At 44.3% G+C, this 24,283-nt stretch overlaps 1 protein-coding gene across 3 annotated transcripts in view; it reads right to left on the bottom strand.

Moving 5' to 3' along the window:
* Positions 1-24,067, bottom strand: part of SLC45A1 (solute carrier family 45 member 1) — a 35,335-nt gene extending 11,268 nt beyond the window's left edge. The window contains exons 1-3 of one of the 3 annotated variants that reach the window (XM_019622414.2): positions 23,988-24,067; positions 2,009-2,147; positions 194-1,366 (exon numbers count right to left, since the gene is read on the bottom strand). The gene's annotated coding sequence lies outside the window, so the exon portion shown is untranslated. Of the gene's footprint in view, positions 1-193; positions 1,367-2,008; positions 5,574-23,987 lie in introns of those variants that run through there. The other 2 variants (XM_010722685.3, XM_019622413.2) reach the window with 2 other exon arrangements.
* Between the last annotated feature and the right edge of the window lie 216 nt (positions 24,068-24,283).

Here is a 24,283-nt window from a genome sequence, read left to right on the forward strand (position 1 = left end):
GGCGGCGGAAGCGGCCGCAGCGCCGGCGCCGCCCCCAGAGGGGAGTTTGGCAGCAGAGCGGGCGGTCCGCAGCTAAAGGGGCCGTAAGGAAGTGGATGGACTGCGGCAGGGTCTGCGGTGACAGAACACGGGGAAAGGATTCGAGCCGAAAGAGGAGAAGGTCGGGACTAGAAATAAGGAAGAAGTTACTTACAAGGCACGAGATGCCCGGAGTGGCTGTGCAGGCTCCTCTGGAGGCTCCTACGGAGGCATCCTAGACTCAGCTGCACGCCAGCCTGTGTGACCGACTGTGGGGCACCTGCCTCGGCAGGGGCTGGACTCGATGACTTTGAGGTTCTTCCCAAGCCCTGCGATCCCGTGATTCTGACTGCGCTTTGTCCGACATCAGAAGCCGCTCACAACGCTGAGCTTTGAGCTGAGGAGCTTTGATAGGCCTGTAGAGCAGGGCAGATTGGCACTCTGGGACCCAGCAGCCTTGTGGATCACAGCGGCTTTGTCTGCACGTGTACTCCACAAACTGTTCTCCTCCTACAGGACAGCAGGAACCTGCTTGCATAGAAGCAAAGTCATCAGGAAAAAACCGTGCCATTGTGACCATATCCCCTTCTGCTCCTTCAAAAAGCATAATCACCAAGCCTGCCTCAAACCAGTCTGCACGATATCCAAGTCAGCAGGGCTGTCACACAGTGAACAGCTTTCCTTCCTGTAGCACGGAAAAGCTCTGAGCTTCTCGTGCTCAGAAGGAAACACTGCGCATTTCTTACTCCCTACGAGGAATCATGGCCTGGCTTCATCTATCACTTCTGACCACCCCAACCTGGCAGTAATCCAAAGAAAACTACATCCTTCATTTACTACTCCGCATCAAAGTGACAAATTAATTACTGCTCATTCACTAAAGTCTCTCAAAAAGTAAAACGCAGAAGTGTCTCTCTTACTTCAGAGAATGAGATTTGCGGTGGAAGGTTCAAGTGGGAAGAACCGCTCCTTATTTGTTAATAAGCAGAAAAGTCAGCTTTAAAGCACTCAGGTTTTGAAGAAATGCAGAGTATTTGACTGAGTCAGCCCTGCTGCACTGAGCCTTAGCGCCACAACCAGTTTGGGAAACTCATTAGCAATTATATTCTTCAGTGAGAGGGTGGCCATAGCCACAAACCTGCTAGCATTCAAGAAGCATTTGGACAATGCTCTTCGATACCTGGCTTCGTTCTTAGGTTGTCCTGTGTGGAGTCGGGAGTTGGACTCGATGATCCTCATGGGTCCTTTCCAGCCCAGGATGCTCTATGATTTTATGAGATTCAGTCCAGATACGCGAACGCTTTTGTTCCACTGCCAAATCCAAATGAAGTCTCCTTTCCACATGTACCTGAAGAAATAAGTTTATATTATTGTAAACATGCTGTCAAGTCAGCAAGGTCTGTGGCTCATGCTGTATTTGCACTGTGTTCAACAAAGTATGACAGAAAAAAAAGCACAGCAAGTTTAAACAAGCATTTCAATTATATGCTCTTAATGCTTATATGGTGAGAGTTTACCATGTAAATTACACCACCCTGGCTTCCCTTACATGTCAACTGAGTGGGTTCAAGGAAGTCAGTGGGAGGCGAATACAACAATGTGAGAACATAAAGAAGTTTACACACCACCTGCATGTCTGGCCCTAGCATACTGTCATATGACTTTTATCTGAGCTATTAATCAGTTCCTGAGTGTGGATTCCACCAGACTCCTAAACTGCCTACATTAATTAATGCAATTATATGTTTAAAGATATTTTAAAAAGCAGAAATATCCCCACTGCTGACAAATACACAAAGCAGGCAGGGTAAAAGCTGGCGGACATTACTTATATATTTATTTCAATAAGCCGGCTTTCTAGCAAAGCACCGATTTGGTTTGTGAAAAACTGGAACACTGCCATGGAACAAACATCAGTAACCTGTCAGTTTAAGCTGCAGCTGCTAAACCAAACTGAAACAAGAGATTACTGTCTTCCCTGTCACGTTACCTGAACGGCTTGATTCCTTGCTTCTTGTATGAATCCTGTGAGCTACAGCTTCCGGCCATCACATCCTGTCATTATCAAGATCAAAGCTTTCTTGGCTACCAGGAGTGTTATTTGTGCAATTCAGACTTTTAATCTTCTACTGGAAAAGGAAAACAGAGCTCACATCGTTAGCGAGTCCCAGAAATCCTCCAATCACTGCTTTTCTGAAGGCCAAGCACAAGGGAGGATGGGGCCACTGCTGTACTGCAGGATGGGGGGAGCGATGGCCAGGTGAAGCAGCACACAGAGGTCAGACCTACAACACCTGGTTCCATACAAGCACAGCTGATATTGATCTATGCAGGCCTGTCACACCAGCACTGCCCTTGGTGGGACAGGCATGGCACTGCACGCAAGTGGCACCACAGAGGTTCTCTAGCAGCTGGGCCAGCAGAGGCTCAGGACTGGCTCAGAATACACACACCTGCAGGGGATTCCACGTTCGTGCACGAAAGTCAGTGTGGCACTGATATCAAGGGCACTGCAGAAAGATGGGAGGTGTGCCTGCCTTTTACTATGCATTTATTAAGTACTTGGTTTTATAAACTGGCTGTGTACCTTGTTTAAATTGACTCTGGGAGCCTATGGGAAATACTACCCCACTTCCCTGTGTTTACCACAGAGGAAATGAGAAACTCACAGATCCCTAAGGCCAATTACTTTCTTCAAAACCCAACACTGCTCTGTGTTCCTGACTCAGTGCAGTGTTCAATTCTGTGCTGAGATGGTATCTATATCGCATTGCAGGATGAGCTGAATAGCACTTGATGTTAATTGCAACACACAGACTGCTCCCTTCTGTCCTTTATACCAGCTATCAAGAAAAACCAGAGAGTCTACTTTTACTGTTTTTAATTTAGCCTCTTCCATCCATACTGACTGCCTATCAGACAAGAGAGGCAGAGGGTGTCATCCATACCTATCTCTGCACAGCTTCTCAAGCCTAAGGAGAAATACTGCTATGAAATCTAGTCCATGAACCTGAACCAATACCTTCTGAATTGTCAATAAAAGGAAAGGAAACAACATACTTTAACAAGAGTTACAGCGTCTCTTTCAATTTAAAAATCACATCATTCTACCAAGCCAAAAGACATCTTGTCACTCTCTTGCCACTCTGTTCCAGCATTTACAGAGAGTTCCCACTGTGAGAACAATCAATTCAACAGTGGCATTTTCTCCATTACGCTCTGCTCGACTCTCACTGCACAAAGTTTGTCTTGCTGAGCACACTGCACCCTCTTCCACACTTCAATATAGGGTTTTGGGGTACCCCGTGTTATCTAACGCCTTGCGTTATGCTGACAGCACTGCTGTGGATTCTACCATTAGTGATTGCCACAAAAACAACTGTTGTAGGTGCACTCACAGCTGATGATCAGAAGCCTGTTGTCACCTTTCTCTATGGCCAGCTGACCGAAGTCATGATCTCCATATGTGTAACGCAGATGGCAGAGCAGCTGTTTACTTCTGTTTTGCACAGCATGCATCTATGGAGCAACACACCAATTACCTAACAGTAAGTCATAAACTACAATGAGTCAGACTGCTAAGTCCCTGCACTGCATAGATGAGATTTTTACTCCCATCACCTGATAACATAATTGCTTAATTAGCTCCTCCTGAATGCCATGGCTATGGTAGAGGAACGTTCCCATGCAGGACGTGGTAAATCTGAATACAAGAAGCAAGTGAACAGTGCAAAGGTAAATGATTCCTCCACAGCAAAACAGGTATATCTTCCAGTTGTATTTCCTATGCTGATCTGCTCCTTGCTCTCATGTTTTAGGGACAGAATAGAAACAAGACAAAACCATAAGAGTCTGGCCACAAAAATACTATCAGGGGAAGCCTCTCCAACCACATTTATTCCCGGACATTTGTTTTTCTGACATTCTACTACATGCTTATGGAAGTAAAGGGGTAATCCCTATGCTGGCAGGGTTTTTGAAACACCTGCTGCATCACTGAGCGTTATGCTACTGCTTTCCTTCAGGCAAGCGGAAAAGACACCGTTAAAGTGGTGCTTATCACGCCGAGCACAGGGAGACTCCACAGCCCCTGTGGGCAGCCTCCGCCAGTACTCCATCACCTGCACAGTAAAGAAATGGTTCTTGATGTTTAGACAGAACCCTCTGTGTTCCAGTTTATGTCCAGTGCCTCTTGTTCTGGCAGTGGGCACCACAGAAAATAGTAAGGCTCTTCTGCACTCTTCCTTTGATATTGATAAGATCTCCCTTCTCCCGAGCCTCACACAGGCTGAACAGTCCCAGCTCTCAGCCCATCTCACAGGAGAGGTGCTCCAGTCCCTTGATCATCTTGGTAGTCCTTTTGGATGTTCCAGTATGTCTAGGTCTCCCTTGCACTCGAGGGTCCAGATCTGGATACAGAACTCCAGGCGTGGCTGCACCACTGCTGAGCAGAGCATGTTGGTAGAAAGCCTCACAGGTCTGGCTGTTTGAGATGCACTAGTTCTCTTTCACACTGCAAGCTCATTAGATTTTAAGAACATTTCCAAGCTTATAAAGCAGCTGAGCTGACCTAACACGAATGCATAGGAAGCCACAGGAAACTGAAGAACAACCAATTATCTGCAAGTGAATACCATTTTTCACAAAGACAATACAAAATGCTGATGAAATGCAGGTATTCACTTTCGGGACTATTTGCTGGCTGGTGAGTTATAAGCTTTCACTTCAGGCTGCAACCATCTGCCAGCTGACCGGCTGCTAGCTAAGAGTGATTCAAGGAACCACTGTGCTGACACCGCTGCTTTCCCAGTTCTACCACTTGTGATTCATGCTTGCACTCCCCCTCTTTTAGGCGAGCACCCAGGGGCCTCTCACTGGAGCTCTGATACATGCTGCTCCACAGAAGGACTCCTTTCATCCAAAGCATCACCATGCTCAGAGGGCCTTGGGATGTCTCCATTTCAGCAATAACAAAGAAGAGTTAATAAAGAGTGAGGAAGTGTCAGAAAAAAAAATAAATACATTTTGCTTTGACTCCAGGGGAGAGGGAGCTGGCATCTTTTTGAGAGACAATTTCCTGAGTGATGCTGTGGGCGATACAGGAAAAGCTGTCATGTCAGGGATCCAACACCCACTGCTTCCACAGCACCAAATGCTCCTTTCCCTTCCGGCTAAAACGCACATTAAATATGATGAGCCTGCAACACTGAAGGGAGTTAAACCACAATCAGATCACTTTGCTTGGCTAAAAGTGTTAAATACAGACACAAAAAACCTGATAGTATTTGTGAAGCCCTGGAAGGGAAAACCCAGGTTGCATGTGTCTATTTGTAATAAAGTAACCTTCCATGAAAAAAAAAATCCACACAGGTGATGCTCTCTTCCCCAGATCCACACACACTGCCCAGATAGCAGAGAAGTTTCTGTAAAACACCAGAATTCACCCACATTTGCTGGCACTTCAGCCTTCTACTAACAGAAAAGAGCAGAAATACAGCCCCCACGCATGGCACACAAACTGACAGGATGGGACACAGTGGTTCTGAGACTTTTCCGTTGCATTTCTTTAAGCAACCTGTATACACTAAAAATTTGTGGATATCTTGAGACTTCCTGGGGTCAGAGGCATCAAATTCCCAGGAGCAGAATATCCCAGTGCCATAAGCAGCCACAAAAAAGGTCCAGGTTTTACAATTCCCAGCACCTTTGCTTGCCAACTGCTAGACAGGCGCTTCACGAGTCTCCCAGCATCACCTACCCTTCACCTCATACCTTCAACTACATGCATCCTCACCTCACATCTCATAGTTTGCCCATAAAGACCATAGCCTAGATTAGCTGCTGATCAGGATCTGGAAGGATCAAAAAATTGGAAGAGGCCACAAGATAGGACAGACGGAAGGTCACCGAAAGGAATGAAAGACATCGACAGCACAAGGAGCCTGGAAAGAACAGGGACCCTGACTGCTGAACACATACTGAACTGTGAGTCAAGGAAAAACCTCCGTGTAGGAATTACCAAAAAGTTCTCTCAGCACACGTTCCCGAGCAGTCGCACAGCAGTATATCTGCACCACTGTCAGCACCTGTGTGAACAGTTTTCTTAGACTGCCATACAAGACAACAGCTTCAGGGAATCTTTTCTGAATATTCGTTACGCAGGATCAGACCAGACCTTGGTGTCTCTGTTAAATTCTTGAGTCACCTCCATGGGTTACCAGCCAGAAAACCCAACATGAAATGTGGTCTGGTGTTCTGTTAATAATATACTCTGTGTTTGTTCATGATCTTTAATCACATGGCTTTGTGCTCTGTGGAACATCCTGTCTCTCTCGCCTAAACCAGTTCAGAGGTAAAGATGCTTTGGACTCAATCCAGACTGCATATGTATGTTTCTGTCTTGCTCTGGAAGCTGTACGTCAGTTTCAAACAAGCTGGCACAGTTTGTATTATCGTATTTTCCTGGAGGAAAAAAATGAATCTGCCTATGAGATGAACAAACAGATAACCCTGCACACACACCCCTGCTCGCCCCTAACAACCCCCTTATCTCTACAAGGACAGAGGAAAACTGGAGGGTAAAGGTTAGCACACAATACATTTGTTAGGAAATTGCTTTATAAGAAACAATTTGTCTACTTCTACGTGCATGGGACTCCCTTCCAAGCTGGAAAGCAATCTGTAGACTCTTCTGAAGTTGTGAATGTGTATCCAACTCCCAGCCTCATAAAAGCAGCTAAAAATAAAAAATTAAAAACAAAAACAAACAAAAAAACAAACTACCACTGACCTAAGACCACATCAGGGTTTGGCATCTGGCTGAAAAATCATGGACTTCTTGAGGTTTTAATTTCAGTGAATTACTCAACTGTGCAAATTGGGAAAGTGAGATGCAAAAAGGCTGTTATTGTACTGCACTTGTAATTTCATGTTACGTAAAAAGATACTGACCCTGTATCCAGGAATAACGCAAATGGACTTAGAATTAACATCGTGTGCAAAGCATCGCTTAGGGTCATATAACAACATTAAGATATCTCTGTCAAACTGACTAAAAAGACCAGGCACAAATACACACACAAAATCTGTCTGCCAGATTTCTTGGCATATTGGACAGCTGCTCTGTTACACGTGACTGACACGTTGCTCAGCCTCTGGGCCAGCACAGCGGGGTTTCTTTTAGAACTTACCACACTACTCTGCTCTAAAAATCAGGAGGCCAGGCCACCGCTATGGATACTTGTGTGCTTGTGTTTTATTTGGCAGACTGTGCATACAGCTTTTCAGAGCTGAATCCTTACAACTCGATCACACCAAATAGCTGGTAATGACTTGCACTCACACAGACAAGTGTGCAAATATGACTGAGCTTCAGGACATAAGTGGGCTGCAGACCAGTAGGACACTGCTCCCCTTCTTTGGAACCTTCCCAGAAGGGAAATTTGAGAATATTCAGCAGCAGGAGCAGAACAGAAGCAGGATCAAATATGTTTTTTAGACAACCTGATGAAGCCCCCTCCTGCACAGTACAGAGTTTGGTGGTGCAGAGCACATTAGATCAAAGAGCACAGGGAGGACACTTCTACCCCTCTGTAACATTCCACGTAGCTGTGATCCAAAGGCCAGTTATTAGTCCTACCCAGTACTGCATGCAGATTGCAATAAATAACAGCTGTGTACTCTTAAATCACATCTATATGCTCCTTGAAAAATCTTACATCCTGTAAAAGGGAATGTGAATCTCTAACACAACTAGCCTCTCATTTTAAATTTTATCAAGATAAATTTTATCAGGACTTTAATAATTTTTAGTCCATTTCAACTTCATCCAAGCAGAACTTGATAAGTTTAAGACAAAAGGAGATGGCAATCCATGTAATCTACCAGCAGAGGCCATACCTCTATGTAACAAGAGTCAATTCTGACAAACTCCACAGAACCTTTGGAGTTTGACATATGAGATACAGAACTACAAATTCTCAGCCAATTTGCTTCAGTTTGCTCTGATTTCCCTATTTCCTCACTTACTGCTGAGCTTCAGGGTTCATCCACAGCTATCACAGCTCTCTTACCTTAATTCCTCTTCAGGCTGCTATAGATTTTACTGATAACAGGGCCCCATATTCAAATCATGCCCTACTGAAGTCTCCCCTTCATGCTTTATGTTGTTGTACTCTATGCTCTTACTCAGGTCCCAGCACTCCTACAGATGTTCATGCAAGTGCTCTTCTCCTTTGATTACAATGCACTAGTATCCTAACACAGAGAAAGGTGTTCACATCTGGTTACACTTCTTGGCACAAAGAACCAAGAATGTCTGTTTTCAGAAGTCTACAATTACAACTACTGCTGAAGATTAGCAGTGCCTCTGAGATGTAACTTCATCCCTTCATTGGCATGGTTGTAGCTGAAGGCAAACAACTGAAAGAAGCAGCATGACTTGGAGTACAAGTTATGGCATACAAAACACCAACCACCCCATCAGTCGGTTCCCCAGCCATAAAACAGACGCTAGGAAAGCGGTCTCAGGACTTGCAGTGCGTGTGCAGCCTGTAGCCCAGCACTGGGTACAAACACGCGAGCAGGAAAGACTGCTTAGGACAGTTCTGACACTCTGACACCACTGTGCGGTGCTAGAGACCAAGGCTGGCAATGCACTCTGCATTGGGAAGTTCTTGCTAGCGTCGCCTTGAGTTTTTAAGCATTATTTACCACTGCATTTTAAGTTGAATATAAGAAATGAAAAGGGGAAATTCCAGACTAAAGTTTCTCTACTCCTCAGGCACTTCCTGCACCAGTGACAAAAGCAGAACACAAATTGTCAAAAAAAAAAAAACGCTTCAACTTCAGCTAGTGACCTTGTCTTGATTTTAAGCAAAAAATATTTGCCTTCAAAAATTGACCTGGAAGCAATGCTGCCCACTTTTGTGCTCCTAGACTCAGAGTTGCTGCTAGCATACCTCCAGCGGACCACGCTCAGAAATAGGCTCTGCTTTGCCTCATCCTCAGTTTCTCTCTCAACTTTTCCTGCTGCTCTTCAAGCAGAGTGGGCACTTCATTGCCACTTGGTCTTCTGGGCCATCCTTTGCCAAAAGGAAATTACAAGCCTTCTCTCTGCTTGCCTTGTAATCACTCAGCTAATGGAAGAACGAAGTCCAGCAATCCCCTTACAGAGAAGGCAGATAATTCAAGCATTATCAAGCTAAAAGTGAATACTGCAAATAATTGAATAAGCCACAAAGTGTTCCCTGTACAACTATACCATACCCTGTGATCATAACGAGGGTTAACAGTGAATTCTCTTCTCCCATACAGACACGTAGGCATAATTAAAGCAGGGACAGAGAAAACAAAACTTACAGATTATTTTTTCTACAACTATTAATCCCTCTTTTCTTTTATTATTTTAATTTCCTTCCTGTCCTGACTACATTAGCCTGAAGGGCCTTGCTTTAAACAGGCGGATGCAGCATCTGATGTCCTTTGAGCATCGTATCTATATATCTATGTAGATCAAATACAACGTGCTGAACATAGAGGACATTACCGTTTGTTTGCCAGAGACTTTAGTGAAGACTTCAAGATGCTGGTTTTTTTCCTGCAATGCAAGGAAACACTGCTACCTTCAAGCCCTTCAGCAATAAACTATTAATTCCTTTGAGTCACAACAGAACGGAGACATTTCTTAAGAAGAACATTTTCTAGGTCTCAGTAGGGTGAGACAGAGCACAGTAGGGGAATCTCCTTTGTGCCAAGTGATTCCAGGTGCAAAAGACAGATAATGCAAATGAATCAGCAGTGCCTCTGGCTCTAGTTCTGAAATAATTTCTCTCCACATCAGGAGAAACACCCTGAGCCTAAGAACAGGCAGAGAACGTCACTTTCTAAATCACCTCCCACAGGTGAACAAGTTGCAAGTTAACTTGTTCACTGCACATCAAACACCACCACGGGTCTCCGGGGCAAACAAAAGATGGGCATTCTAACATGTCCCAGGTATTGCATTGCACTTCCTTCACAGCATCTCGGTAGCATCAATTAAAACCAATCTCTAATTTGCACTAAAATAATCTGATTTTAAATTCCTTCTGAATGCAGTTGATCTTGCCTGATCTTTCTCTGGTACAGGTGAGGCACAGACATACCCCAGATGATGGGTCCTGTCCCCACTATCTATTTTCAAAAAGGCCTTTTTGAAGGCCCCTATTTTCAAAAATTTCATCAGCATTATTGGACCAGATGATGGATTCACCATTACTATGCTGTTACCTTACAAATGTAAGGAAAATCACAGGGTAACCTCAGAGGCACCACATTGTCACCGTCAGCAAAGTCCATCACTCTTGACCAAAAAGACCAAGGCAGTTCATTTTGTTCCAGCAGATAAACCCTTTCAGAAAGAACGTTATGTTCTCCCATTAGAGAAGGTTCCAAAACACACACTTCTTGTGGGAAAGATGACTTAATTGTAACCTAGAGAAACACACCAAGTAATTTAAGTAAGAATGCAGTGAAAATGCCTATCTGGAGTAGTTCCATGTGCTCAGAACAAACTAAATTGTGTCCTGGTAGGACTAAATGTAAGGCAGTTTGTTTTTGCTACAGAATAGGGAACTTCCCTCCTGTTTACTGGTTATTTGAAGGTCTTACTGAAAGTATGTAAACATGCAGTGTAATCACACTGTGAGCTTATAACTGGAATAAGCAGAAAGTGTTTTGTTTTTCAACGTATAAATGGAGAGATCAGTAGGAGGAAAACAAACAGTATTCTCTTTTTGTCAGGCATGCCTTCCTGTATGAGAACCCCAGTGCTTAGCAGATGTATAACCAGGTAATCATTCTCCCCGTGATGCAAATATTCCTTACAACTACAGGCAATGTTGATGCTTGTAACTGACAGGCTCGTGAAAGATTTAAATAGCTAGGGGAAAATAAGCCATTAGGACTGCCTTTAATTATTCGGATGCCTATAGTGCATTCAGAACCTGAGATCTTTAGGGATAAACATGCCTCAGCTTTTAGCATTACACCTAAAGACCGATTCTTCCACGTTGGCCTTTTCTCTCTCCCTTCAGCCAACAGCACATTGCTTTACAAATAAAAGAAACTACTTCCGGTACACAAAATCACATACAATGAGATTTTGGAGAAAAAAAATTGCTTGTTTGTTTTTTTAAATCCGCAACAGAAATCCCTCCCCCCCACACACATCCTTTATTTCTGTTTAAGACTCACAGCCCGCCTGCAGGTACTGCTGCCCTCTCTCTGCCTCTGGGAAAGAATTAAGAGGTAATTAAAACACGGAGCACACGGTACTGTTAGTTGAACAATGCAGGTATACCCTGATACCTCACGTATCATTGGCTTACTTGCTGAGCAAACTGACCCGGTGAGTCAGCTATTACAAGAAAATGATGTCACACATAAAAATTCTGAACTAGTAACCTCCAATATTCTTTGAACACTTGGGAATAATTCCTGCATTAGTCAGGGAGCAGTGAGTGTAAGCTGCCACTGCCTCAGTGAGTCATGAACAAAAGACTTGGCACCTCTTAGAGCTTTGTGCAACTCTGCTTGTACTCTTCCACTACAGGCCAATGTTTCCCAAACTGAGCACACAGTGTGAGCACGGCTATGACCCCACTACGTCTCTACTAGGCAATGACTCATCCAAGTACACTCCAATCAATTTGAGTTCCATGATCTGTGCTTCTCCATGTTTAGACATATATATTCATTAAATCAGAAGCATTTCTACATTAGATCTTTATGCAGAAAGCTTCCACCATCCAGACAGCGTGTCTTACAGGAAGCATAAGATCAGGCTTAAGTGTTTCGCATCAAAACAATTCATTTCCAATCCCTCATTAAATCTGCTAAATTACAAACACTCGTATCAGTTATGCAGCCTTTACTGGCTTTGTCACTTATTCTGTCAAAAATGAAACTTCAAAGCTTGCTATCTTGGTAGGTGTTCCTGAAAGCCTCTCCATCAAGCAGGAGATGCAGCACTGTAGATTAACACCAAGCCTGCTCAAAGCACCTGGGTATGTGTCAAGGGAACAAGTCTCTCTCAAGTCTGAGGCGGAAACCAAAAGCTTCAACGTGCAGTTAAGAAAAGCATCCACTATTATCTACATGGTTTGGAATTTGCCTGTATTTGGACAGCAGATCTGAGCTGATGTTCTACTGTACAGCTCTTAAGATTAAATGAACGAATAATGAGTATTAATGGATATAAGGCTTGGATCTCCAGCAGGCAGTTTGCTATACTACCGAATAAAGTAGTTTTGCTTCATAGCCCTTTGCAGTGGCATCTGGCTGGTGTATAGTGGTTCCCAACAACCTCTGAGTCACACGGATGAAGCTGTAGTTTCTGTACAGCACTTATGTCTGGTGTTTGGTAGAGGGCAATGGGAGAAGAACAGCAAAGGAGAATAGCAAGTAGTTGAGCAATGAATTCTTCTCTGATCAGTATGCGCTGAGTGCACCACCTCCCACAAATAAGAGATAGGGAACCTCGAGTTCTCAGAGGCTCCATCTCCTGAGACTGATTATCTCCAATTACTACTTTGTTTTTGCGCACATATATTTCTCTTCCTCAACAGAAGCTTTTATTTTACTTTTATCCTTAGGGATGCTATTACTTGAGCTCACAGTGTTTCCACTCGATGAAAATCTGCTCAGATCCTCTGCGCTGCTCATCCTTGATGCCTACAAGTGCTTCAGAAGTACATCTTTTCTTTCCAAGGTCTGACAAGGCAATAGATGATACCTTAGCTTCACTGACTCTTCCTTACAGAACTTCTTCCTTACTTAAGTCTCTCTGGTCAATCAGAAACAGAAATGGTTTGTTCACAGAACCAGTGGTAGGAAAGTAGAAATTCCAGTTTCCTCTCTCAGCATTCCATGCAGAGGAATCAGTCGCAATGTGCTTTTCATTTTCCTCTGATTAACAAAGGAAGTTTACACATACTTGTTTGGTACAGACTTTTAAGAAACAAACTGGATTAGTCAAGTAGAGGCTGGAGCTGTGGAAAGTGCCTTATTACTTCATAGAATCACAAAATAACCCAAGCCGAATGGAACCCATAAGGATCATCGTGTCCAACCCTGGGTCCGTGCAGGACCACCCAAAATTCAAAGCATGTTTCAGAAAGTAATGTCCAAAAGCTCCCTGAGGTCCAGCAGCTCGGGGCTGTGCCCACTGCCCTGGGCAGCCTGAGCCATGCCCACCTGCTTTGGTGCAGAACCTTTTCTTAACCCCTCACCTGACCCTCCCCTGACACAGCTCCATGTTCAAAATGTCAGACGTTGAATAAGCACTGAAAGAGGCAATCTTTCTATCACTGGTGGCAGTAAGTAGATACTTGGGACCAGAAGAAAAGGATCCATCTAATTCTGTCTTCTCTAAGCGAGTTGTCAGTACCAGCTTCCCTAAAGCAATAATATAAGTTAAATATTAATCCTACATGCAAATAGGAACTTTTCTTACAGAGAAAGAGCTGATCTGGTTATCAAGTTTCCCATGTGCAATTCCCCGTCACTTTAAGGTCAATGACACCCACTGCACTTCAAGCAATCACCCTGGCTCCAGTGCCTCTCTCCGCTATGGAAAAGTCACTACCATCAGACCTACAGCAGAGCCTCTATAAGGTCCAGCTCTCACATCTTCATAACCCTGGAAAATGTCTGAGCTGTTAGTTTTATATCTGAGGAAAACAAATCTTTTGGTAAGAACAACCAGCAGGTGACCAAGAGGGGGACAGCTGGGGAGACAAGATCAATAGGTAGAAATGCCAACACTTCAGAAATTCTCTAACATGGGTTTTAGGTAATAGCCTATCTCATCTGCAGATAAGATGCAAGTGGGGTTGAATATGGCTCAGTAAATTGACTTGTCTCCCTTATCTTATTCATAAGGACTCCCTTGTTCGGAAGGAAATTTCCTTACAAAATCTGCTAAGTAGTTATAGTGATGAGAGGAGCACTGCTAAACAAAAGTAAAAACCACAAGGCACGTCCATGGGCTGGAGTCATCCTCTAGGAAGGACTGCAGGCAAGCAGCTCTCAGCACCGCCATCATCACAGAGGACTTGTAAACCATCTTCAAACAGATGGCAGCTCCACATGTACAAAAGGCACCAATAAGCACCCTCAGAAGGTTAGAATGGCCATAGCAGCCTCGAAGAACGAACGGCTTCATTTCCTTACTCAGTTATATACAGATGAAGCACAATTGCATCTTCCCCATTTCTACAGAAAAGCATCACTAAAGGTGACACAGCCTCAGCTCTTCTCTCATTGGTTTTCCAGTTCAGTTTCTTCTGAGCAGCCAGATCTAACACACTGAAGAGGAAGGCTAGCCTCTCCTAAATCCTATCCGACCTGAAATACTGGCTTTGCTGGCCAGAGGCCCAGGGAAGGTTGTAACTGTGACACTGTGTGCAGCACCTACACTTAACCTTTTCCCTCCCAGGTTACCAGAACCAGCATTTTAGCAACAAAGAATGCTTCACATACAGCTTTTCATTTCTCTTGCCAGTTGAGCACTCCTAATGCAATGCTAAGCAGCAGCTGCCATCAGTGCAATGCCTGCCAAACTGTGAGTCAGCCGCCGGGCTGCGCCTGGCCTCCCACCACCCCAGGGCCAGAGCCTTCTGTGCCAGGGCCTCCAGCACTTCTCAGGTAGGGCTTCAGCAACACCCTCACCTTTGGCCAACTGGCTGCCCTGTCCCACTCCTCCTGCCTCAACTCAAGCAACGGTCAAGTCAGCAGCGCCCTTTTTGTTTCTCCTTAGTTTTGCCTAAATAAAAATCCTTAGGAATCCCCGTTGCACATAAGCATACTTTCGGGCAATCCTGCAACTGCATCATAGTTTGATATGTTTACAAAGGTTTCTCTAGCCATAGCTAGCTCTGTATCAAAAAGTACACTATTTTTCCAACAAATTAATGGGATCTTACCAGCAGCAGGGACTGGCAGTTGGAAAATTCCTTGCCTTAAGCAGCAGCCACCCAGAGCTTCTGTTCTGAGGCTCTTATTGAGAAATATGACTTCTTCTGAAGTTTTAGGATGGCCTTATGCACGATTTAAAACAGAAAATCCAGACACTAATACATTCAGTTCCTCGGTTTATCATTCATTTATGGAAGTGAAGTTTTCAAAAGTTAATTGCTATGTTCATTTTAAGAATTGTTGAAGTAAACAATGCACAGGGTCATGCAGATAAATTAAATTCCAGCAAGCTGGACAAAGACACACAAAGCTTTCTGTTTTCCTGCTTTCAGTATGAATTGGGCAAATCAGAGTGGAGGGGGCCCTCAGGAGGTTCCTCATCCGACCTCTTTCTCCAGGTGGGATCATCAGATCACACCAGCTACCGCAGGGCTATGACCTAAGAATCCTGTATGATCCTGCGAAGAAAGATCCCATGCCACCTCTTCTGCTTGAATTTCTTCAAGGCCCAAGACTGGACTTTCACATTCTGCACCCAAAAGCAGCACGGGAATCTCGTCCTTCCTCTCTTCTGCAGCGTTCTACAGAACGTCACAGAAAGACTCCCGAAGTAGCAAATAGTTTGCTTTCAGATCCCGCCTGGAGACCACCTGGCAGGAGCGCAGATGAAGGCACAGCTTCCACTATGAGGCACCGCTATCACAGCTCCTGTGGCACGTGCCAATTTCCAAAGAACTTGAGGCAAACGAGAGATGCAGTCCCGCTGCGCAAGTCTTCCCTGAAGGAATTCCAAGTGAATTTCTAGTAACTGATGGCAAACGCTGACAGACTGCTTCCACACCCCCACCCAAGGGGAGAAAAGAATTCAACCTTACAAGCAAAGACATTACAGACTGGGAAATCCCAGCTACCTTAAGCCCAACTCCAGCGGCTGGATCATACATCAGATGACTTTGAGTCACTCAGCTATCAGGACAAATCATCAAGCCAATCCTTTCACTTTGACACCAAATGCAATGACTCTCACGACACGTCTTCCCACCCCTTGTTTATCAAGTAACACTGCTGATACCCTCTCTACAAAACAAACACCAGCTACCATAAGCTGGTGTAAAAGCAAGCTGTTCCAGCTTCTCTCAAGTATGGATAGCAATGGGACAGTATAGGTAATTTACCAGAAACTGTAAATTCAAGAGATTGAATATATTTAATGTACCTTCTATGGCACTTAATAGTCTCAGGCACCTCAATCTCTAAAAAAGCCAAGTGTGTTCTGAAGATTCCACATAGCAGAAAGCCTCTGGAGAGTCACAGGCACTCGGGAGTTGTCATGTAGGGCACAAAGCCCAGCTACCAGGCACTGAAATGAACTGCAGATCAATCGGTCTCATGGATACAGGTGGTAACTTTGGCTAGTCACACCTGCCAGAGGAAAAGGTAAAGCTTAAAGCAATTTCTTTTCTCTAGGCTGAGTTTAGTTTATCTTACTGCCCACAGCAATTTCAAAGCATGTGTTGAAGGGCACTAAGAACAATTCCTCAGTAAACAAACTGGTAGGGGAGAACGGCGCTGAGGCATCTGCCAATATCCTTGTACCTGACTGTCTTGTGGTGGGGTTGTTTACACAAGGAGCATCTTATCCTCACCTGGCAACGTGTCCTGATGTATTACTGTACATTTTGTTTTACATCAAACAATTTGTTTTACACAATATGTTTTACTCAACTTCAGCCCTGCGTACTGCCTCTAACACAAACCACTAGCAAATACAAAGAAAGCACTCAGCAGAAATGGAGCAGAGCAAACCTTTGCCTTCTGTCCGTTGCCTGCTATGGATTTAGCAGTCAGCTCTACTGACATGTCACAAATGATGACTTATGGCCACTACCTGCTTCAGGTCCTCCTCCTCCATCATTCGGTGCTGAGGCACAAGGAGATTCAGAACCAACCCTTCAGAGTACTATGAGCTCACCCTGCCCTGAAGCAGCACTTTTAATGGTTAATTTACTAGGACATGGACTATTTAAAGCCACCCTTTCCTTAAGCCTTATCTGTTTGTTTTAAGATACATGAATTTGTACTTTCACTACACGCACTTCTGGATTAGGTTTTCCATTGAAATACAGGCCGTCACTTGGGAGAGAGCCAGCTGGCATCAGGAGACAGCACAGCTCAACTGCTGTCAATCACTGCACTGGAATACAATACCATTGTGATGGACAAGGAAAAATGTGTTTACCAGAGGTTATCACCGGTGTTTGGTGTATGCTGGGGACAAGCATATGAGCAGACAAACATTCTCATAGGCAGTGAGCAGCATGGGGGAACGTGCAACAGCGTGCCGGCAGAGTACTGAGCACACAGATCCCTGTGTGTGTGTGTTTTTGAGTATGTTAAGCTTATTTTCAAAGCTACAAGAAGAGGGTTTAAGAGAAATCATTAATCTAACACTAGAAAAATTTGTCCTTTGCAAAATCCCACCATTCCCCATTGATATACAGACAGCATCTTTCCCTGCTAGAGGGAGAGGATAAGGAAAGCAGGAGGTAAAAATCTGCAATGCTAGAAATCATATCACAGACCCTTCACAAAAGCCTGATTTTTAAACTTTCAGGAAGCTTATTTTTAATCTCCCAGAAAACTGACAAATCCCACCAGCATTAGAGAGAGCCTGTGTGTCAAATCTGAGTCACATGCCTTTGCTTCATCAAAAAAGTATTTGATGGCAGATTTTGTTCAGCTTATTTACAGGTTGGCAGGTCATTTTTCAACTTGTCAAAACATGTGCCAGGCATGAGTGCAGCAGCCAGATAAGCTATCGTGTAGGTAGTTTCTGAAAACAGCATACAGAAACACACGTTTAATACAGATGATTATCATTTATACTTTGATTCTAGCTTCATTCTACTATCTTTACATCACTGTAATTACACTCCACATTTCCTTCATGATTCATCATTGCATAACAAACTAGATAGGTGCTTTATGGGTGTGTTGCAGGTTTGCACAATTAACTCAGTCTATTGGACTGGAAATGACGATTTGTATTAACTGAAAAGATCATGTGGCTGTGTAGTTTGTGGGTGTTGGTTGATTAGAATGGAAAGTGCCAATTAGAGAAGGAGAAAACGACAAACTCATTATGTTTAAGGAGAAGTACTTATGTCTTCCTGGAAATTTTAAAATTTATCTGCAGTAGGGTTCACAGTTGTTAAGCTCCAGAGAAAATGATTCTTCCTGTGTCTGTGAGCACACTGGGATAGCAAACGAGGAGATGGAGGGATAACAAACACATACGATCCAGGAACAGGATGAGAGAACAGACCAAGAGCCTCCTAGAGTCACTTTAGCACTCCTGAATGCAGATGGCTATTCTTGCAACAACGCCAGCACCAAGAAACTCTGGTCGATCTTGGTTTTCTTTTTTATTTTTTTGCCACATTTCATAGGAGATTCAATACACTGAATATATAAATTACGTATCATGCATAAGTGATCTCTTAAAAACATAATAAAACAGCAGGAATTCTGGCAATGAGACACTTCAGTTTATTTCAATGTAATTAAGCACATTCTGCCACTCAGTGTATCCCCAGCCTTGCTTTTTCTGCTAACTTGCATTGATGACAGCTGCAACTTTCAGCAATTGCTACAAGGTTCAAAAGTACGAACCGTGCGCCCGAGTTTACTCTGCAATATTTCTCAACAGCCCGAAATACGGTCTGTGTGGGCGTTGGATGCAAGAGGAAGCTCAGCTTCTGTCCAAATGAATCCAACCAATGAAATCTGAAGAGAAAAAAGCAAACAAGCAGAAGCCCACACAACCTTCACCACCACAAGCTGGGAGAGAGAAGAGATGGCAGAGTGTTGCACAAAAAGGTTTTTCTGAGATTCACTGTGATCACAGCAGCTTTTCTGCCCTTCTCACCTGCTTGCAGCCAGCGCTGCTGTGCACATTTAGAGCTGAGACCTGTCCTACAGAGACACGTGTGTGCACATTCCTATGACAAGAATCTATGAGTGACATCCATGCTTTAGATGTTCATTTTGAAATGTTTCAAGGTAACATGATCTTCAAGTGCTCAGCTCTTCAGAAAATCACACAAACTCATCCAAGTAAACTTTAGGCCCTGAAACTGTAGCTGTCATTCATGAAGAGACGTTAAAATCATGTCTGATTTCTGAAGCGACAACAAAACACAGCCAAACCCAGCAGCACAGTCTCATGGGGGCGTCCATAGTAAAGAACCAGCAGTGCAAATACAAGCACCCGCCTCAGTAAAAGCAGTCAGCAGACTGTTGTGTCCCCTTCCTCACGAGCTGCTGAGGCAGAACATGAAATACGAATAAAAGGAGCTTTACAATGTCTAGAGGCCAAATTACTGCACAGTACATTTCCACAACAATGCACTCAGCACTGCTTCGAACCATCGCTCCTTGCTCGGTAGCTTTTCATCTGAAATCGCTGCTGCAGTGCACAGAGCACCCACAGCTGGCACACCACACGCCCCTTACATCCTTGGATACCCAAAAGACGTCTATGTAGTGAGCTCACCATGATAAAAAAAGCACGTTGGAAAAGAAAGAGAGTAGAAAACTAAGGTAACAGACCAGGATAAATTCTTGGGAAGGATGAAAACAAACACCAGCTGTGCTGCAGACCCCTAACATTGCAAGTGAGTGCATCCCAGGAACTCCCATAGAAACACTGCCATACAAACACGCTGAGCCCATCAGCTGGCACAGAGCCCTGCGGCTCTGGGAAGAGAAATATTGACCGGGATTTGAGTCAACCCCTCCGTTTCAAATGGTCCTCCCAATGAACTGCAGTTGGAAGTTTCTCAGCACCGCCCTGAAAGAATCCAATTAATACCCAAGCAGCACAAGCTGTGGGTATTCCAGCACAGCAGAGCGAGGCTTTCTGGCGACCCGTTTGTGTGCCTGAAAGCAACAAGGAACTCGATTTGGAAGAGCTGTATAACAACGCGCCTACGTCAGCAGTATTTATGTAACATTTCTTTGAGGCATTCCAATGTTACTGGATGGAGAGTGAAAAACAGATGGGACTGTGGCCATTTCTGGGAAACACAAGTGTGAACCACCACCTATTTTTAATTTATCAAGTTCCATTCCAGTCTAAGCTGCTACAGAATCTGCGTCAATCTTTGTGTCCTTTTTTGATCTCTTCCCTCACTTAGCTTATGCTTATGTACTGAAAAAGCCTGAGCACATGATTACCCCATCCAGGCAACATGCCTTTGAAATGGCTTTTTAATCTACACTCTCCACTCCCTGACAGACTGACTTTTGCAGTATGTCTGTATTTGCTGTCTAGACACTTGCATATGCTAACCTCTAATTTAGCCCTCCCTTACTGACCCATGAGTTTCCTCCCTTCTGTGGGTCTTCTGGCTAAACTGGAAATGCAGCTCACTCATTCTACCCTATACCTGCCTGCTGTAATTGCATTCGTACAAATCTGACCAGTGAAATAAGCGTATGTTCATCATTTACAACAACGAATCCTTACGTTGAAACAAGTTTTGCAGTGCTCTCCTAATCCCCTGCCCTTCTTAAAGAATGAGTGGTCCTTTCCAAAAGGATTCAGAGTATCTGTGTAGACAGGAATCTGAGCTGAATCCTGTGCTGCGCACCCAGTTACACAGGCAGAAAATGATGGGAGTATCTGGTCTAAACGTGACAAGGAAAGGAAAATACATACATGCCCTAAGAATAGCCAAATCTGATGTCAGTCTAAGGCAATATTGCCCCTAGCATGGAGAAAAAAAAGAAAGCGTCCTCTCCCAGCAATCTGACAGAAGGCACTTCCTCTGCAACCTTAATGAGTGTTTTCCTTCAGTCTCTGTGTGCCCAGTTTTTCAGCCCATGTTAATGCTTCCGGTGTTTGCAGTGCTCAGGGATGTAATGAGGGTGTGCAGATGAGAGCTCACCAAAGCCATTCTGTACTTCCACTTTAAATACTATCTTTGCACCACAAACCACTTCCATGTGCCTGAAGCATAAAAGATTTGCTATCTGTGTCAGCTTCTACAGATGACTTAAGAGGCAATTTAGCATTATCCAATTGCTTTAAAGTCGAGTTCATCCAGGGCCCATTATTCAGGCTGTGTACAAGGCTGGATTTCAGCATCAGGACTACACAGTTCCATATTGGTGCCAGTGCAATCTGAGAGCCTGCACTACTAATCTAGATACACCTTACTCAAACTCACTGTCCCTGCCCCTTCCTTGCACACCCACACATCTTTCTCTACCCCAAACTACGTACCACAGAACGCTGCATAACATCCCTTTGCACAGTGAGAAATAACATCAAATTTATCCGCTTCCAATTTGGGTGAGATAATTTATTGACTCGTGTAGCAGCATGAATTTACTACTGCTGCGTGACTGACTTGGATTTGCTATCAGTTCAGTGAAACTATAGCAGTTTTGTTGCACCCTGTACATATTATGATTTCCTTCATATTAACACATGCTCCAGTTCATTTCCCTCACTCCAAACTGATCGATGTTGAAAGCTTCAGTAACTAAGAATTTTAGCTACTGTGTATGTTGGTTACATTCTCATAATGTGTACATCACAATGATAGGAGAGAGCTATCCAGACTTCTTAACCTCAGCATTCATATTTAGAACCACTCTGTCGGACTACCACAAAGCAGAACAGAAGCTGAGAACCTGAATGAGGCATGAAGATACATAAGGGTCACACAGTTTAATTTCTAGTGGGCACATCCTTATTCTGCTTGAAGTAAAAGGTTGTGATTTTCATGGAAGAGATGAGGGACACAACTCATTCATTTTGGAATCCAGCACCCAAGCAGAGGCCAATGTGTTCAATATTAATCTACCATATAAATTAAATTCAGAACCTTCCACGATGGAAAGGTTTGTTCACAGACCATCTTCCATGCTGCTTCTTGCTAGGTTTTCCTTTCCCAACCAACCCCTTACTATGGGGCTGATAAAAGCTACATTTAAAGTAACTAAAGAGACAGATTGTCTCAGTTCTACAGGAGCACCTCTGGAGGTGCTGCAGAAGCATATCTAAGTTGCCTCCATTCACATCACTAGTCACACAAAAACGAGCTCTGCTGCATCTAACTTACACCTTGTTTGCCTCTCTTTAGAAAGGATTTCTCCTCTCTGATTACTCACCTCAATTACTTCTTCTAGTCATCAACAAGGCAGAAAAGACGACTATCTTAGTTACTTACCCCCTTTCAGGTAACCAAACTGGAGGCGCACACAACAAAAATCGAACGGAGAAAAAATCCATACAAGCTTCCTGCTCAACAACAGCTTACACACGTAAGTAGGATTAAGCTATAGTATAGCAGCAGCCATTGTAAAATGAAGTTACTGTTCATAGAATGCGACAATCTATAGAATGACCACATAAGAGCAATATATACACACATTTAATATAGAACATCAGGTACGTTACTTCCCAAGTTAGTATCTTAACATGAAATGTAATTTCGTAGCTACCAAAGGTGATGCTGCACCTTTCATTGCTCCAGCTGCTGATATTTTTAACTCTCTCCTCTCAAACAGAAATAACAACTGAAAATGTTAAGTGGTAAAAATGAGAACTTACCAAAAGAACAAGATCATTAAGAAGGTACACACCCTCACCTCCACCAACAACTCTTAAATGAGGGCTGGGAAGGATCCTGGCTCCATCCCTTCCATCACTCAGTACATTGCATGCACCTGAGCTCCCTAGGGCTGGCCCTGCCTTCCACCAGGTGCTCCGTCACTGCTTCAGGCCGTGACTTAGCATTTCTGCTACAACATTAAACAACTAGAAGGACTAACATTACTTGGAGTTAGTCTTTAAGGCAATTATCAAATTGCAGGGAATAGTTCACACTTGCCTACAGAACTTCGAGGTGGTTGAAAAGTTCTGAAATACTGTATATCACAATGAAAGGGTAGAAACTACAATGTAACTGTCAGGACAGAAATCAATTTCCTCTGCACACAAGTTAGCACAGAATCTATTATAAGGAGATTATGATGTTTTACTTCTTCAGTACATTCCAACAGCAAGTGACATCACTGATAAATGCTTTTATCCAGTAAAGTAATCAAAAATTAAATGAAACGGGACTTCAGTGAACAAAAACTAAGAGTAGTAAAATTCAATTGCATTACTTGCACTTGACCCAAACACTAAACTACCTGACAAAATAACACTGACAGAAGTACGGAAGCTATGAGGTATCATTTCCAGGCAAAGCTTGAACATCCTCTCCACGAGCCAAAGTTTCCCAGGTACAATCAAGTTAAAAACCTGAGCACCTGTTACTCCTCAGTTTGCACCAGAAGAGGCCACTGCAGCAGTTCATCCTGCTGAAGCCACCTCAGTGCTCTGAAGCCCATCTTACAGAAGGCTCGTCTCCTGCATTGTCACAAGAGCATTGAGGGTTATTCGCACCATCAGTAAACATCAGCACACCAGAACTAAAACCAAAACCAGGCCACCTCACTGCTCCGCGCATTTATGCAAACAGGACAACTTAAATGTAACAGAACTTTAAGTTGCACGTGCAGGAGGAGACACAAATCTCAGCTGCGACTTGACGCCACACACCCTGCAACACCAGGGAATGCATTTTCTTGGCAGTTTTCTCGTCGTTGGGGATTTCAGAGGCCTTTGCTCGCCAAAGCAATGAGGGCACAAAGCAGATTTAACGAGAACTTTTCAAACTAGTAAATAACGGTGCATGAGAATTAACACAAAGCCCCGGAAAGAGGAGGCTGGCAGGAGCAATTCCTGCAATACTGCCAGTCTTTTGATTTCCCTTAGGGCGGAGCGTCGTTTTGTTATTGCTGCTTTTAGCGCTGATGAAGCAGTCGAGCCTCAAACGCCTCAAGGAGAGCACTCGCCGTCCCTCACACACAGCCATCATTTCCACACAGAACGCCTCAGACACCGACAGGGAGCCGAGCGCAGACACGAAAGCCGCACCACTTCTCACCAGCCGGCGCGGAGGCAGCGCGGCAGCCGGTCGTTCCGGGGTGGGGCGGCGCCAAAGCGCTTCCCGCGCTGCCACCGCCTACGGGGGGCGTGGAGCCTCCCCCCCCAACTGCAGCAGACCGGAAACACATACCGGAAGTGCCGGCGGAAGTCCAAGTTGCCCCGGCCCACTTCCGCCTCACCCCAGCTAGAGCCCGCCTACTGAGCGCCACTTCCGCTCCGCCGGAGCCGGCGGGCCCTATGGCGTGAAGGTGGGGGCCGGCGTACCGAGGCCGGTTCCTGCGCTGCCGGCACTTC

This window comes from Meleagris gallopavo, chromosome 23 (genome assembly GCF_000146605.3).
Source record: "Meleagris gallopavo isolate NT-WF06-2002-E0010 breed Aviagen turkey brand Nicholas breeding stock chromosome 23, Turkey_5.1, whole genome shotgun sequence".
Classification (NCBI taxonomy): domain Eukaryota; kingdom Metazoa; phylum Chordata; class Aves; order Galliformes; family Phasianidae; genus Meleagris; species Meleagris gallopavo.